This window comes from Bubalus kerabau, chromosome 22, assembly GCF_029407905.1.
Source record: "Bubalus kerabau isolate K-KA32 ecotype Philippines breed swamp buffalo chromosome 22, PCC_UOA_SB_1v2, whole genome shotgun sequence".
Classification (NCBI taxonomy): domain Eukaryota; kingdom Metazoa; phylum Chordata; class Mammalia; order Artiodactyla; family Bovidae; genus Bubalus; species Bubalus kerabau.
The window spans coordinates 40,322,231-40,340,170 of NC_073645.1; the positions used below are offsets into that span (position 1 = coordinate 40,322,231).

The 17,940-nt window shown below is 47.2% G+C and overlaps 2 long non-coding RNA genes across 2 annotated transcripts in view; both read left to right on the forward strand.

The window, feature by feature from the left end:
- Window positions 1-17,940, forward strand: part of LOC129636584 (uncharacterized) — a 29,721-nt gene that overhangs the window by 5,699 nt on the left and 6,082 nt on the right. The window contains exon 2 of the long non-coding RNA XR_008707023.1: window positions 8,543-8,657. This is a non-coding gene — a long non-coding RNA (uncharacterized LOC129636584). The remainder of the gene's footprint in view (window positions 1-8,542; window positions 8,658-17,940) is intronic.
- LOC129636581 (uncharacterized) lies at window positions 674-3,178 on the forward strand. Its single transcript, XR_008707016.1, has 2 exons — window positions 674-806; window positions 3,010-3,178. It is a non-coding gene; the product is annotated as an uncharacterized LOC129636581 (long non-coding RNA).

Genomic DNA, 17,940 nt, shown 5'->3' on the forward strand with positions numbered 1-17,940 from the left:
TTGTAGGTCACATAACCTAGGCTTCAGGGTAGAATTGATAACTTGACCCCAAACTACAGTTGGTAATCAAGCTTATTCACTTGTACATCAAATCTTTATTGAGCACCTACTGTGTCCCGAGCTCCAGGAGGACGGTAAGGCTCAAATGGCCAGGCACTGCCTTCGTGGGTTGTACAGATGAGTGGGTGTCACAAGTGAGTCCTCATCAGATATTCCCACAAACCGGTATTTGAAGAAAAACTGGGCTAGGAACCATGAAGGGATAGAGCTGAGGAGGGGGTCCTGTTTGGATTGGGCACCACAGGTGGTTTCTCGGAGGAGGGGGCCAGGTTCTGAAGGACTTGAGCTGGGAGGAAGTCGTTAAAGTTGCTAAAGGGAAGAAAGAGGATCACGTGTGGAGGGACAGAAGAGCGTCTGCTTCATTTGAGGGTCTGAAAGGCGGACGGAAATGAGGGCAGGGCTCCCAAGGGTGAAGCAGACAGAGCTTTCCAGAACTTGCAAAGATGACAAAGGCTGGCTTTACACGAAACTGAGGTGGCCTCTCCTGGGTGCTTCCTTCTGTGGCAGTGCCTGCACCGTGTATGCCTGTGTTCCCCCCACGCCCCTCCACAGAGCCTGCTCTTCAGAAATAATCTCAGGCCAGTGCCTCAAATTAAACGAAAGGAAGGAAAGGAAGGAAGGAAAAGAAGCAAAGTTTCTTAGATGGCGAAACTGTGAGGGACAGATAGGCAGGATATGATCTCTGCCCCAGGATGCTCACAGCCTCCTTAATCTGTCCCCATGGAAACATCTGCAAGACCCTAAAGGTAAGGACCCAACAGAGGGAATTATGGGAGTTCAGAGAAGACCACATGGGCACCAGAGCAGGTGGATGGGGGGCTTCTTATTGGAGGTGAATTTCTGCAGATTTACCTGATGACAGGTTAAGGGGACCACCCAGAAAGGAAGTCCCATGTCCTCTCTCCAGGGAGCTCTGTCTTTCAAGCCTGATATCTGATGGGAAACAAATGGAATTTCCGGAGCGGGGAGGAGACCCTTGGAAGGACTGGAGCCCCTTAATGCAGAAGAAGGCTCTTTGCTCTGGTAGATTGTTCCTCCTGGACAGGAGACGTGCCCTGCGCTTTGAGGAAAGTTGTCAGGACAAGACCCAGCATCATGGTGGACAAAATCAGGAAAGATCCCCAGGTCTTGCCCTTAGAGACCTTCTGGAGGAGGGTGGGACTCAGATCCCACCAAGCTGCTTCCTTATCATTTGTTCAGAACTCAGCTCGAACATTCTTTCCTGGTCTTTAAGGCAGACAACACGCTGGTCACTCTGTCAGCCTGTGCCTCACTTATTATGAGCCTGCCAATTCCCACCTCAGGGCCTGGGGCTGAATATGTGAGCATGATGGTTATAGGGCCCCCAGGATGTAGTGAGTCCCAGGCTGCAGGCACTGGGCTTCAGATCTTCCCCAACTCCCCACCCCACTATCCTGCTGGCAGACTTGCTAAGTGTTCTGCCTTTCCAGGAAGGCCTGCTGATCTGAGAAGGTTCATTGCTTGGTCAAGGTCACAGTCACCCACGTGACTTTGAGACTGTGCTACCTGACCTCCCTGAGGCTCTGTGCTACCCTTTGTTATCTTTCCCAATATTTTCTCTAGTGCCCCGAGCAGTAGCTAAAGCATGATGTGGTCAGTTGATTGGAGCCCTCTGAGCAGGTTCCCTGAGGAGGCTCCTTGGCCCCATTTTACAGATGGGAAGGATGTGGCCAAGGGCAGGGATGTGGAGGAAAGTAGGCAAATGAATTACTCCAGTCCCAGAGGGAATTAGCCTTGGCCGGGATAGTCCGAGGCGGGCGCAGGCCGGTTTCCACTCAGCTGCCTGAGCCGCACTCCTAGGGCCTGGCTGATAATTGCTCATTATGTGCTTAATCTGGGCACAGCCGGGCCTGGCAGCGGAATTGCATCACATCAAAGCGAGCTCTTCAAAGGAGCAGAAAGCTGGCCCCTGGGGTAATTAGCAGAGGGCCTATTCTCTCCTACTTAGGACAGTTGGGGGGTTTCGGGCAGGGTCCAAACGGCACGAAGCAAAGCTCAGAATCGTCAACTCTGCTGAACTTGGACAGGCAAGGTGATGCCTCAAATCATTCGGGGTGTGTGTGTATGTGTGTATGTGTGTTTCTTTCATAAGCTGCTAAGACAGTTTTCTGCCCGCCTGGCCCAGATGCCCTGATCAACTGAATTGCCCTCTGCTTTTCTAGAACCCTGTGGACCCTTTCTCTAGACTGCTATGTTCTAGAGGAGTTGAAGAAAGCACACACATTCACACGCACATATACTCATCACCACCACGACCTCAAAATAAAAGCTGAAAGACGGTGACACCACCTGGCTTGTGCAGAGTTCAGAACCGCATCACTGTGGCTCCGTCTCCCCCGCCGCCTGCACGGAGGGGCCCCAGGTGGCAGCCCCGACTGGCAGGGTGTTGGTTCATCCATCAAAGTGGAACTTGGTCAGGGGGCAATAGGCCTGGCACGTGGCCTATGAGAAAATCAAAAGATGCAGCTGGTTGCTGAGCACGACCCGCCTCCTCCCTTGCTCGGCTGGAGGAGACAGGCAAGGTGATGTTCTGTCTCTAATCCCATTTGCAGGCCCCTCTCGCACAGCCAGGTACCGCACCAGCACGCCGTGGAGGTGCAGAAAGTGCTAAGAGACGTTATAATGGAGTCTGGTGCCTCTTCTTGATGGCCTGTGGGGCACGCAGGCTAACAGGCCTGAGTGTGTCTGCTAGCTGAGAAACAATGGTGCTGAACTGGCCGGCAGGGGACCTGAGACCCTTTGCATGTCTGGCAGGGGAAGTGCTGATTCCAGGACTGGTTGGTGCAAGAGAAAAGAATGGGGTATTTTTTTTTTAATCCCCGCTTTAATAAATGACAATGCTTCACTTTCTTGAAAGTTGGGAAAATAATTCATCTTACCTTTCTCTTGCTCATGCTCAGTCCTGTCTGACTCTTTGTGACCCCACAGATTGTGGCCCACCAGGCTCCACAGTCCATGGGATTTCCCAGGCAAGAATACTGGAGCGGGTTGCCATTCCCTTCTCCAAGGGATCTTCCTGACCCAGAGATCGAACCTGCGTCTCCTGCATCGCAGGTGGATTCTTTACTGCTGAGCCATTGGGGAAGCCTACCCATCTCTTAACCATATTTGAATCATAACCATAATAATGTGGTTATTAATGTGGCAGAACTTCTCTGAGCCACGTGAGGAAAGCATTCTTAAACACTGAACAAAATCCATCAGAACTGGGGGTGGCGGTGAATCACAGCACACAGGGATGTTATATTTAATAGAAATAAAGCCATTGACTTTGTATTTCCCGATAATGCAGACTGTAGCCCAACAGTGTCTTCATCTATAATTTCTGAGCATGAAGATTTCTTGTATCAGTTATTCTGCCTAGAGTGGGAAAGAAATGATTGAGCAGACACTTCGAGAGTCAGTTGAGAGTGGACGTTACCCCATAAAGGAAGCCCTTGTGGCCCCAGGAACAGATTCGGACACTATTGTATCTAAAATGATTTAATCCAGGGCCATTCCCCTTTAGATCTCTCTGACTCCTAGTCTCAGAGCCAATTCTTGTCCTGGGGGCAACAGGCCTGGCATGAGGCCTCATGTGATTCATGAGCCCCATGCTGCAAACATGAGCCTTTAAAATAACTTCACAAAATACCTGCTGCCTGGCTAATCATCAGGTGAGAATATACCACACATCTGCTCCATGCCCCTTGGTCTGTGTGTTGAGTACATAGGAAGTTGCTTAGGGCACTCTGGGGAGTGGTGAGGCCGTAAGAAGACCTTAAGACCAGGGTTTGAGTCTGTCATTCACCAGCTGGCCGAAATGGGCAGGTCAGCCTCCATTTCATCGTCTCTAGGATGGGCTTTGGGGGGGTGTGAAGCCATCTGGATGGGGGACATGTCTTCCGTGGTGCTCCCTTCCCCTCCTCCATATATGGACATTGAGCTTTTTGTCTTCAAGCCTTTCCCTCTTTTCAGTTAAGCTTCCTAGAGGATAAAATGTGAGTTTAATTTTTCTCTGTGTTTAGGAGCAAAGTGCCTGGTACACAGCCGGTGCTCAAAAAATGCTTAGTGAATAAGACAGCACCTACTTGGTCTAACTTGAAGATTGGAGATATACATAGAATAATGCGTACAGTCTGGGCTGACTTAATACTTTATGGCCCAGTGCGAAAGAAAACACGGGGTTGCTCACTCAGAAATTATTAAGGGTTTTAAGATGTTGACAGCAGAGCCCTGAGACAAGTGCAGGGCCCTTCTGCATGCTGGGCTCTGAGCAATTGCTTGGGTCATATCATCGTTGCTGTAACTTAATGGTGCTGTATCTGTCTGCCTGGGCTGCCAACAGCGAAGATCCCAGTGGACATCTTAAACAACAGAAATTAATTTTCCCATGGTTCTGGAGGCTGGACGTCCAAGATCAAGGTGTCAGCAAGGCTGGCTTCTTCTGAAGTCTCTTTCCTTTGCTCATAGATGGCCATCATCTCCTTGTGTCTTCATGTCCACTTCCCTCTGTGTGCATCTGTGTCCTGATCTCCTTACAAGGACTCCGGTCATAATAGTTAACAACCCACCCCAATGACTGCATTTTTAACTCCATGACCTCTTTAAGGACCCTATCTCCAAATAGGGTCATATTCTGAGGTACTGGGGGTTAGGACAGGGAGGACAGGATGGACAGGGAGGTCTGGAGTGCTGCAGTCCCTGGGGTCACAAAGAGTCGGGCATGATTAAGTGACAGAACTGAACTGAGGGGTTAGGACCTCAACATAGGATTTGGAGGTTGTTGTTTAGTCACTAAGTTGTGTCTGAGTCTTTGCAGCTCCATGGACTGCAGCATGCCAGGCTCTTCTGTCCACCACTGTCTCCCTGAGTTTGCTCAAATTCATGTCTATTGAATCCGTGGTGCCATCCAACCGTCTCATCCTCTGCTGCCCCCTTCTACTCTTGCCCTCAACCTTTCCCAACATCAGGTCTTTTCCAGTGAGTCAACTCTTCACATCAGGTGGCCAAAGTATTGGAGCTTCTACTTCAGCATCAGTCCTTCCAGTGAATATTCATGGTTGATTTCCTTTAGGATTGACTGGTCTGATTTTCTTGCACTCCAAGGGACTCTCAAGATGCAATTCAGCCGGTTACATTACCATCACGTAGAGATGCTCTGTGGTCATCATTCTGAATTTGGTTTCAATCACAGGCTATTGTGAAGAACTGACTCATTAGAAAAGACCCTGATGCTGGGAAAGATTGAAGGCAGGAGGAGAAGGGGACGACAGAGGATGAGGTGGTTGGATGGCATCACTGACTTGATAGACATGAGTTTGAGAAAGTTCCAGGAGTTGGTGATGGATAGGGAAGCCTGGCGTGCTGCAGTCCATGGGGTCAAAAAGAGTCGGACACAACTGAGTGACTGAACTGAACTGACAGGTTATTTCAACCCTACCCTGTAGAGATTTGTGTAACTTTTACATTTTATTGGTTATAAAAGAAAAAGGTGAAGAAGTAAAGCTCACCATTCATCTCACTATCCAGGGGTTAATGCTTTGATGTACATCCTTTTTGTCTTTTTTCAACACCATCTTTTAAAAAAAAATTATTTATTTTAATTGGAGGCTAATTACTTTACAATATTGTAGTGGTTTTTGCCATACATTGACATGAATCAGCCATGGGTGTACATGTGTTCCCCATCCTGAACCACCTCCCACATCCCTCCCCATCCCATCCCTCAGGGTCATCCCAGTGCACCAGCCCTGAGAACCCTGTCTCATGCATTGAACCTGGACTGGTGATCTATTTCACATATCGCAATATACATGTTCCAATGCTATTCTCTCAAATCATCCCACCCTCGCCTTCTCCCACCGAGTCCAGAAGTCTGTTCTTTACTTACTCTGTTCTTCTCCCACAGAGTCCAGAAGTCTGTGTCTCTTCTACTGTCTCACATATATGGTCATTGTTACCATCTTTTTAAAGTTCTTATATATGCATTAATATACTATATTGGTGTTTTTCTTTCTGACTTACTTCACTCTGTATAAAAGGCTCCAGTTTCATCCACCTCATTAGAACTGATTCAAATGCATGTTTTAATAGCTGAGTAATATTCCATTGTGTATATATACCACAGCTTTCTTATCCATTTGTCTACCAGTGGCCATCTAGGTTGCTTCCATGTCCTAGCTATTGTAAACAGTGCTGCGATGAACACTGGGGTACACGAGTCTCTTTCAATTCTGTTTTCCATGGTGTGTATGCCCAGCAGTGGGATTGCTGGGTGGTATGGCAGTTCTATTTCCAGTTTTTTAAGGAATCTCCACACTGTTATCCATAGTGGCTGTACTAGTTTGCATTCCCACCAACAGTGTAAGAGGGTTCCCTTTTCTCCGCACCCTCTCCAGCATTGTTTGTAGATTTTTTCAATACCATCTTGATGGTACTGACTGAGATTTTACCATTTAGGATCTTACCTAGCCCACCCCATTGAATAGTTTGAATTGGTTTTGGGAATTTTTACAGCAATATATCATATTCCAGACTCATCCACAGTTCTCAGATGCTGAAGTCACCTCCCAGGATAAGTCAGTAGCAATTCTGCCTGGGTGGGCACAGGTGATACCATCCCTGGAGCCACCTTGGGGCACTCAGACCATAGGGCAATGAACCCACCCAATCCTTGTGGGATAAGGCATTTGTTGACCCTCAATTGGTTGGGCAACATGGAACAGAAAAGAGAGTGTGAAGGATAGCATTGTGGTTTCATGGAGAAGTCTCCATCTGTCCACAATGGTTTCAAAGCTAATTGCTATGATGTGATGGCTCAGCATTCATTCCTTAATATAGTTCCCTCAAGAAAGAAGCATATAGTCCACCAATTATTTTATCTCCTTTATACTTTCTTAACTGCAAAAGAATCTAAAAATACAATTGGCATACTTGATAAGTGCAGTATCTTGTTTAGAAAGTTAGGCTAGGAGAGAGAAAGCAATTAAACTGTCAAAATGTAATTGTTTCTCATATGTAATTTAAAGTGGCTCATTTTCATTTACTTTTCATGGTGTTGGAGTTAAAAGCAAAGAAAGTTACCAGGGCAACTGGTGAAGATGGTGGGGCTCTGAGTATGGGTGGCAGCTTAGCTGCTGCTGTCAAATGAATTTGGGTTAATAACACAATCTGATGCTCAACTTCTGAGATACTGGAAGCACAGCATTAGCTGGTTTGGGGCACAATGGACCATTTTGATGGAAGAAATGAGAGAGTCAGTTCCTAGGTAGGTTGATAAGAAGTCCAGGATCCCCACTGAGGAGAAAGGAGTCTGGAGCTTTCAAGAAGAAAAAGACAAACTTTTTTTTTTTTCTACATTGCTGTGTTTTAGTCAATATAAAATGTATCTCCCTTGAGGATATGTTTCTCCTTAACAAGAAAGTTTCCTGACTAATCTTGTTATCTTAAGACATATGTTGTGGGAGTGGGTCTGCTAAGACCTTTCTATTGTTAGTTATAATCTTGTTAATTTAAGATATATGTTGTGGGAGTGGGTCTGGTAAAAGTATATAATGAAAAGTGAAGTCGCTCAGTCATGTCCAACTCTTTGCGACCCCATGGACTGTAGACCACCAGGCTCCTCCATCCATGGGATTTTCCAGGCTAGAGTACTGGAGTGGGTTGCCATTTCCTTCTCCAGGGAATCTTCCTGACCCAGCGATTGAACCCAGGTCTCCTGTATTGCAGGCAGATGCTTTACCGTCTGAACCACCATGGAAGCCCCCAAAATATATAAGGCCCTGATAAGACTAGTGAGTGGGGGCACTCTCTGTTCCCCTTCTGATATCTATGTCAGAATCTGTCCCTTTTCACTTTAATAAAACTCTGCTACACAAAAGTTCTTGAGTGATCAAGCCTGGTCCCTGGTCCCGAAGCTAAATCTTCTTCAGAGATATGAATCCAACATTGTTTACCATAAGCTACTAGAAATACACTGTACTGATAGTAATTCCAAAACCCACCAAAAGAGCAGGGGTGTGTGTATGTGTGTGTGTGTGTGTGTGTGTAGCTACCATGGGTTACTGCTTTGTTTAGGTCACTCTTGATTTCTTTATAAGTATAAATGAAGGATCATTAGTTAAACAGAATGGGCATTCTTAGTCAATTTTCTCAAAGGAAAAAGTCACACTGGCTGGTTACATGCCTGTGTGCGTGCATACATGCTAAATCGTTTCAGTTATGTATGACTCTGTGACCCCATGGACTGTAACCCACCAGGCTCCTCTGTCCATGGGATTCTCCAGGCAGGAATACTGGAGTGGGTTGCTATTTCCTTTTGTTGGGGATCTTCTTGACCCTGGAATCCATCTGCATCTCTTAAGTCTCCTGCAGTGGCAGGCAGGTTATTTACCACTAGCGTCACCTGGGAAGCCCCAGCTGGTCATGTAAACCTTGTTTATTCTGGAAATGCTTATGAAGCATTGATGTGATGTTTTAGGCTAGGCTCCTGGGAGCTGGAGATGGACCTGACTTGATTTCACTCTTCAAGCTGCTAAAAGACAAGTTGGGGAGACAGAGAATTTTGATTGAATGTCATAAACACCGAGATACAGGTAGGAAAGAACAGTTGGGAAACCACTAAAGAGGGAAAACCACCCTGGATGGCCACACACATCTGCTCAGATGCAGCAAAAAGTGTATGTAATTCAATTCAGAAATACTCAGTTGCTTGCTGTACTGGGGGCATAATGCAAATCAGGCATAAGCTCAGTCCAGAGCTCGTGCTCTAGAAAGGTGTGGCCCATGAATGAGGTGAAATGAAAGAAAGAAAAGTGAGCAGAGTCATAGGTGTTCCAGAAACATCTGACAAGTGTGTGAGATGAACTGTAACAGAGATGAGTACTAAACACTGCAAAGAACATCCAGATGAATGAGACAAGGCCGTAGTTCCTGCCATGGAGGAGGCAGGGAGTGGGGCCTGGCGGGGAGTAAGGCTATATTCACTTATCAAGCCGTTTCTTTTTCACAGCATTTTCCCTTTTATTTAAAATCTAATTGGGACTTCCCTGGCAGTCCAGTGGTTAAGACTCCACGCTCCCAACAAAGGGGCCACAGTTTCCACCCCTGGTTGGGGAATTAAAATCCTGCATGCGGCCTAAAAATAAATAGGTCAATAAAAATTAAAAAAAAAAAAAAAAACACAACATAATAAATGCCTTAAAAAGGGGGGGAGCAGAAGATGCAAGTATATATTTAAATAAACTTTAAAAAAACAAAGCTCAGTGCGTGCATGCTTAGAAGGACGTAATATCACTTACATGATATTCCTGCCAAAAATGTATAACCTGAATCTAATCATGAGGAAACATCAGGCAAGCCCCAAGCGAGGGATATTCTGCAAAAACAAATAAATAAATACACAAAATAACAAGCATATAAACTTCAAAATTATCAAGGTCAAGAAACACAAAAAAGAATAAGGAACCATTCCAGGTTAAAGGTAAGAAGAAATGAATTTCCTGATTTTGATTAATGTATCATTCATGTATTTAGGGATCGGGAGATACAACAGCTGAGCGAGAGAGAGGAGGGACAGAAGAAACGAGAGGACAAACAGGGTCAGATGTAACTGTTTGGTGAGCCTGTGTCCAGGGTTTCTGGAAGTTTCTAGGACTTTCTTCCGACTTTTCTGCAAAATAGTATCAGGGACTTTAATATCAGGGACTTCCCTGGTGGTCCAGTGGTTGAGATTTTGCCTTCCAATGCAGGAGGTGCAGGTTCAATTCCTGATAGGGGAGCTAAGATCCCCATGTGCCTCATGGCCCAAAACACAAAACATAAACAGCAGAAGCAATATTGTAACACATTCAGTAAAGACTTTTAAAATGGTCCACATAGGGCTTCCCTGGCAGCTCAGTGGCAAAGAATCTGCCTGCCACCCCTGGAGACGCAGGTACGATCCCAGATCTGGGAAGATCCCACGTGCCCCGGAGCAACTAAGCCTGTGTGCCCTAATTAGTGAGCCTGTGCTCCAGGGCCCAGGAGATGCGACTACTGAAGCCCACACGCCTAGAGCCTGTGCTTCGCAACAAGAGAAACCACGGCAATGAAAAGCCCTAGCACCACAGCTAGAGAGTAGCCCCCGCTCTCCGCCACCGGGAAGCAACGAAGACCCAGCACAGCCAAAAATTAAGTCAATAAATAAACAAAATTATAAAAAATGCTTCACATGAAAACTTAAAAATATATAAAAGGATCTAAAAATATAAAGTTAGGTAATACAAACTAATTTTAGAGATTTTGTAAGGTCAGGAAAGCTCATGGCAGCCCAGAGAATAATACTCAGTCACCTCCTTCTGACATCACTGTGCTCAGCAAGCTGTCATTCCTTCCCAGTCTTTCCTCTGTGCCTTTGTACAGTGTCTAGAATGTGCTGGACGACCTTTTAACTGTGCATTGCATGACGTCTCTTGAGCGCTTCTTGTGGTTATGGACACACGTCGTCAAAGAGGTCTGCCTTGCTTACTAACCTGTTTGGTTTGGCAATAGGAGTTGTAATCCTGATATGTGGGCGTTTGACAAAGTGGTTTGGCGGCAACTGCTGACTGCTTTGCCATAACAGGTGGGCACTGCCCGCATCCTTGTCAGTCACCAGCCCTGGATGTGGTTTCCCATTATCCTCCAGCTGCCCTCCAGCCACTGGTCTTCTTTTGGTTTTTAAAGCAGGGTTTCTCAATTTGGCGCTATTGACCTTTAGAACCAGATCATACTTTGTCATGGGGGCTGTCCTGCGCTTTGCAGAAGGCTTTGCAGCATCCCTGGTCTCCCCCAAGCTACTCCCCCAAGGCAGTAGCACCCCTACCACAGATGTAACCAAAAATGTCTCATACAGCCCCTGCTAAGGATCCTGATAATTTGGCATCTTTATTATCCCTGGTTGGCAGTTTTCCCAAAGCCACACCCCAGAACCCATGCCCAATGCACCACAGATGCTCTGCCCACAAAACTGCCAAATGCCAATTGCTCTCTTAGCATCTTTAAGAATTTGTCGTCGGACCTAGAGGAGAAGGTGAGAAGTGAGACATAATGCCTCATCTGTAAACAGTAAGGAGGGCAGAATGGGATAACCAGCTGACTGTAACTTGCCAGACAAACACTACTGATGCGACTATTATGGTTTGGGAATAAAACCCAACCACGCCTCACTTTTAACTGAGAAAAACAGCTATGGACATGGCCAAGCTTCCCTGTCACTTATCAAAAACAACAACAACAACAAAAAAACAGACACTGATAGAGGTAGTTTGTGAAAGAAAGATCTACCATCAGCGGGTACAATCAGAATTTGATTCAGGTTAGAAAAGTTGATTTTTCCCAGGTTGCTTCACACAATTTCCTGCTGTGTAACACTGGGCTTGGAATAGCTCTTCATACAGTCACTGGCATAAAATAAATCCTTCTTTGATACCCTTTCAGAAACAGCAGCATTGCATCATGAAAAAATGCAAGGTTTTTTTTGTTTGTTTTGCTTTTTAAATACTGACCATTTGGGATCCCCAGGTGGCACAGGTGATAAAGAATCTGCCTGCCAATGAAGGAGACACAAGAGATAAGGGTTTGATCCTGGGTTGGGAAGATCCCCAAGGAAATGGCAACCCACTCCAGTATCCTTGCCTGAAAAATCCCATGCACAGGAGTCTGGTGGGCTACAGTTCATGGGGTCGTAGGGTCAGACACAGCTGAGCTCACAAGCAGGCCACCCCCCCAGAACTACACTTGCATTAGAAGGCATGCTGCCAGTAGCTCCAAGGCAGGTGGTCCTGGACTCTTTAATGGTGAGAAGCAGCCTTGGGCGTGGTGACTGCTGCCCTTGGCCGTTGAATGCTCTGTGGATGTTAGCATGAAACATGGACCTGATTCCCTTTCAGGCCTTGGGACTCCTTTGGAATGTGCTGAACATGGTCCTAAATTACAAACCCTGGCCAGTCAGGAGGTCTCTTGTGTTCTACCAGTTGTACTTGCTTTCCAACTAAGAAATTGTTTTGAGGGAGTATCACCTGAAAAGAATTTGCATACTTATAGCCAGGGATTTTTTTAAACAATGGTAGCAGCTATCTAGCCAGACAGATACAGTGTTGAATTCTGGCATTGCCTCTTACCGCTGTGTGACCTTCAGCAAGTAATTTAACCTTTCTGAGCCTCAATTCCTACTTCTGAAATGTGGAGAATGATAGCGCCAACTCTGCCAGATTATTGTTCAGATTGGGATCATCAAGGTTTATGAGTGGCTAGCACATAATGAGTGGTGAGTAATGGCAGTTTTTATTGTTGTTACAGATGTTATCAGCACTGAAATTAGTTGTGTGCAATAGCACATGTTACTCTTGTACACTTGAGATTATACTCAATTTGGTCCTTTAGGTGAATAGAACTGCTCGGATGTACACAATATGTGCCCGTGGTCTTGTTAATCTGTACGTGTGCGTTCATGCACACATGCACACACATACACACACATGCAGACAGAGGGTCTTTGCAGGACATCTTATCCTGGTTCTTGGGCCCCTGGGCTGGGCCACACTGGCTGGCATGGCTTGAGTTTCTCTGTCTTGCTCCCACACATCCGCTGTCCCCTTTGCACGTCATTACCTTTGATCCATCTGGTTATCGCATCCAAGTTCTCCTCTCTTCTTCAACTCAGGCTCCCTCCTCACTGCCCACTCCAGCGCTCAGCAGCTCATAATCTTCTTATCACACTTCATCTGTCCACTCCTGTCTCCACGCACTGCGCTTTCCCCCAACCCAACCCAATTTTCTTTCTGAAGCTCCCCATTTTCTCCCTGCTTGTCTTCTCACTCACTTCATCATTTTAAATCTGACCTCCGGAAGCCTTTCTCTTCCAGACCCCTGGCAGGTACAGGAGTCTTCCTTCCAGCTCTTCTGCTGTTACCCCACCCTGGGCTGTGATGGGTCACCCAGCTTTGCTGGTGGAGTCTCCCACATGCGTCCCACCTGGTTTGCTTGGAACATTCAAGGGCCGGTGGGCTCCTCCTCGTCGGAACAGCTCACATTTACTGAGCATTTGTGCTAGCGTGCTGCCTGCATGATCTCACGTGTTGTAGTAGGCACTTGCTGTCCTCATTTTATAAGTCACAGCACAGAGGCTCAGAGAAGTTAAGATGCTTGGTCCAGGCTGCAGATTTAGTAAGCAGTGGAGCAGGGGTTTCAGCCTGGGTGAATCTGACTCCAGGTGCCTTGCTCTTAACCAGAGGCAAAACCCCGTGGTCAGGATGTTGGAACAATCAAGGGCCTGGCTTTTACTGTTGTTCCCTGTACCTGAATTCCCCAGTGGCTCAGCTGGTAAAGAATCAGCCTGACAATGCAGGAGATGCAAGAGATCCCTGGGTTGGGAAAATCCCCTGGAGAAGGAAATGACAAACAGCTCCAGTATTCTTGCCTGGAAAATTCTGCGGACAGAAGAACATGGTAGGCTACAGTCCACGGGGCCTGTAAAGATTCAGACATGACTGAGCACATACACACACACGTACCTGAATTAGTCATTCACTGATGTGAGGGCAAGAAAGGAGCCGGGGGAATCTCTGAGGCACCCTCCTCCCAAAGCCATCCTGACATCTCACCTCTTCCCCACCCTCTTAGTGAAGTCACCCCTACCTGTTGACCTGATTCATTTGTTTAGCTGTTTCTTCCCCCCTACCCTCCATTTCCCGGGTGTTACTTGGTACACGGCATTTAGGAGGAGCTTGCTAAAGGCTCAGGACAAGAATGATCTATAGGAGATGGTGTCAGAGGTAACCCAGGAACAAAGTTCTGCCCCCCAAACTCCCTAGTCTTGTAGGTTGGCCATTTAGCTCCCTTTTCTAACTCCCCACTAGAAAAAGCATCATCTAGGGATTCGCTCTTGGGAATTCCCTGGGGGAGGTCCCATAGGTGTGTTACACTCAATGGCTGCCTTCTTCATCCAAGTCATGCAGCCTGGAGCTGACATCAGCATCTCTGCCAGGCAGGGTGGCTGTTGAATGAGTGGGCAGCTCACACTCCTGGTCTGGGAGTCCAGGCCTGAACACTACAGGCTGTGTGAGTGGGTGACGTGGGGGACAGCCATCGCCGTGGACCACAGGGCACAGAGGAAATTGTGTACTGTGACAAGTTTCCTGAGTGGGGGTGGCCACCACCCTGTCCACTGGGTTTTCCTGGGGGTGGGGGTGGGGAGGTAGTGGGTGTGGCTCCATATGCAAATCCAAAATGCCAACAGCTGAGCATTATTTCTGCCTCAATCCTCACCACATCACTATGCTTACTTAGCAGATGAGAAAACTGAGAAGCAGAAATCAAATGATCTATTCAAAGTCAATTAGCCAAGCAGGGGAAGAGTGAAAGTCAAGTCTAGTATAAGAGTCCCTTGGACAGGAAGAAAATCCAACCAGTCAATCCTAAAGGAAATCAACCCTGAATACTCACTGGAAGGACTGATACTGAAGCCAAAGCTCCAATACTTTGATATCATTAGAAAAGACCCTGATGCTGGGAAAGATTGAGGGCAGGAGGAGAAGGGGGTGGCAGAGGACAAGATGGTTGGGTGGACTCAACGGACATGAGTTTGAGCAAACTCCACAAGATGGTGAAGGACAGGGAAGCCTGACATGCTGCGATTCATGAGGTCACAGGGAGTCAGACATGACTGAGTGACCGAACAATGACGACAACAACAGCTGATGCCACATGGTCCCAAGGAAGAAACAAATAGCCTGAGACTGAAGGAGACACCTGGGCACCCATGGGTGCTCAGATCCCATCACTGTTAGAAAGAAACAACTTTCTGTGGCTGGGCAGCAAAATGGCAGCCACCCTCTTTGGAATGGGTTCCATGTCAAACCCCTTCCTTAACCCAGACAGAAGTGATTTTCTTTGCACTTGCTATGAGCCAAGAAGGGATGGGCCATAGCTAAGTGGAAGCAACATGGTCTCTGCTCTCAGTGACATGGTGGGCTGGAGTAGGGAGGGACAGAGAAGCGTGAGTAGAACGTAGCACATTACCCTTGGCTCTGGGCCCAGGGGAGAGAGGAGCTCATTCCGAGGGGGCAGGGCGGCTCTGGGAAAGTTTCTAGGGTCTGGTGGCAGTTGAGTTGGGTCCTAAAGCATAACAGACTTGGGACAGCTTGTTTCACGGCTTGCATGTGGCCTGGGACCATCAGCTCCTGGATACAAAACTTGGAGCCTCCCAATCAGGAGAGAGGTGACATTTGGGCAACAACCAGCAGTTTTAAATATCATGGGTCTTCCTTTCAACAACTCTTCCTTAAAGTGGAAGAGTGAGATTAGTGATTATGGGCTCTTACTAGGGGCAGATGGCCCTGGTCCTAAGTCTTCCTAGCTTCCTATTTGTGTGATTCACTGTGCCTCAGTTTCTGTATCTGTAAAGTATGTTCGCGCTGAGTCGTGCCTGTCTCTTTGCGACCCCAGGGACTATAGCCCACCAGTATCTTCTGTCCATAGAATTCTCCAGGCAAGAATATTGGAGTGGGTTGCCATTCCCTTCTCCAGGGGATCTTCCCAACTTGGGGATCATACACAGGTCTTCCACGTGGCAGGCAGATTATATACCATCTGAGCCACCAGGGAGGTCAATTCTAGTAGCTCTCAGTTCTAGGGCTTGGCACGCAGTGAACACTCATTAAATCAAGTCTTATCATCATGATCAACATCACTCATCATTACCATTTCTGTAGTCAGCACTTGGGCAGGAGTAGGGAGGCGAGGGCGCTGTAGCAAGAGCCCCAACCTTGGTTTCCCCCATGGGCCTCTTTAATGCTACAGCACGTTTTTGCCCATGTCTTCCCTTTAGCTACCTTCTAGATCTGTAGGGTGGGTTCTGTGCTCTGTAAAAGGTTGTGTGTAAGAGACCCACCAAAGAGGAATGGACCTCTGTATGCAGAAGATGCCAGCTTGTCAGCCAAGATGGATTTGTTTTAAAATGATTCCCTTATCTTAAATAAATCTGATCTCAGCTCTGATACTGAGAAACTGGGTGACTTCAGGCATCTACCTCATTTCCATCAGCCTCAGTGTCCTCTTATCTTAGAGGGGAATGAGGAGTGTAAAGGAGTTAGAGATGTCTGCTCCTGGCATGGAGCATTGCACCCAGAAAGCACTCATGTAGGAGCTGTGGTCTTCCTCCTTCTCTTTCCTGCCCTTCTCTTTCTCTTCCTCCGTCCTCTTTTTCCTGAAACCTACTCCCTTCCCCTTTTTGCCTAGACTGGCTCAGAGTTTCAGTCAGCTTCTGCGGCATCTTCGCTTAGGAATTCTGGTTATGGTGCCAGCAGCAAGCATGAGTTTCAGCCTGCATGGCCAGCTCCCTGGCTACATCTGATTACGGCGAGAGGACAAAACGCCTGTGGGCCTGTGGCTGGACCCAGAGCTCCTCAGATCTGAAAGCAGGACATCGAGTGTCCACAGGGCTGCGTCTGGGTGGCCAGACTCTCCAATCCCACTGGACAGAAACTATAAGCCATCCCAGGTGCTGGACTCCTTTCATAGCAAAGAATGTCTCGTGGCCAGAGCCTGCAGTGGTACAAGGCCTGTGTGTTAGTTACTCAGTCATGTCTGACTCTTTGCGATCCCATGGACAGGATCCCCTGCCAGGCTCCTCTGTCCATGGGATTCTCCAGGCCAGAATACTGGAATGGGTTGCCGTGCCCTCCTGCAAGGGATCTTCCCAACCCAGGGATCGAACCTGTGTCTCTTTCATCTAACCTGCACTGGCAGGCACCACCTGGGAAGCCCATATAAATGTATAACTATATAATTACAAATAGTAGTAAACACTATAAGAGAAACAGGTAGTTGCAAAACAGAACCTAATGAGATTATGGAATCTCCTGGAAACGATCAAGGAAGGACTCTTGGAAATTTAAGCCAAAAGTTAAGGGGATGAAAAGGACCAAAAGTGGGACGAAAGAGCTGCAGCAAGAGCATGGGGTCAGGGAGGGGTCTGAGTGTGGTGGGGACCACGGGACAGGAGAACCCAGGCAGAGGCAGGAAGAGGTGAGATCATGCCAGGCCTTGGATGCCATGGTCAAGGGTCTGCATTTCATCCGAGCTGGGGCAAGAGGCAGTCCTGGCAGGATTTTAAGTAGGGAGGGGACATGAATATTTATGAACAGGGACCACATTCATAGGCAATAAGAACCAAACTTCACCAGTCTCCACCTCTGCTTCTCTCTGGCTTTTCAGAACTGACTTGGTAAATTTGTGGGCTATTAAGTCCATTGGACCAGATCTTGGTAGGAATATCATAAAAATATCTGATTTCACCCATCAGAGGACAAGCACCCTGGATGAGGCGGGTAACTGGGTTACCTAACTTGGATAGAGACTTACAATCCTGAAATTCCAGAGTGTGTTCATTAAATACTTAATAGTATTTACTGGGCTTTCCTGGTAGCTCAGCTGGTAAAGAATCGGTCTGCAATGTGGGAGACCCTGGTTCAATTCCTGGGTTGGGAAGATCCCCTGGAGAAAGGATAGGCTACCCATTCCAGTATGCTTGGGTTTCCCTGGTGACTCAAATGGTAAAGACTCTGCCTGCAATGCTGGAGGGAGACCTGGGTTTGATCCCTGAATTGGAAAGATCCCCTGGAGGAGGGCATGGCAACCCACTCAAGTATTCTTGCCTAGGGAATCCCCATGAACAGAGGAGCCTGGTGGGCTACAGTTCATGGGTCACAAAGAGTCGGACACAACTGAGCTACTAAGCACAGTACAGTACTTACTATGGGCTATAGTGACCCTAAGAGGCAGTACAATTTTTAGGGAATGTCATCATTTCTTTGCGATAAACAAAAATACAGCAAACCTCATTTTTGAACCCCACCC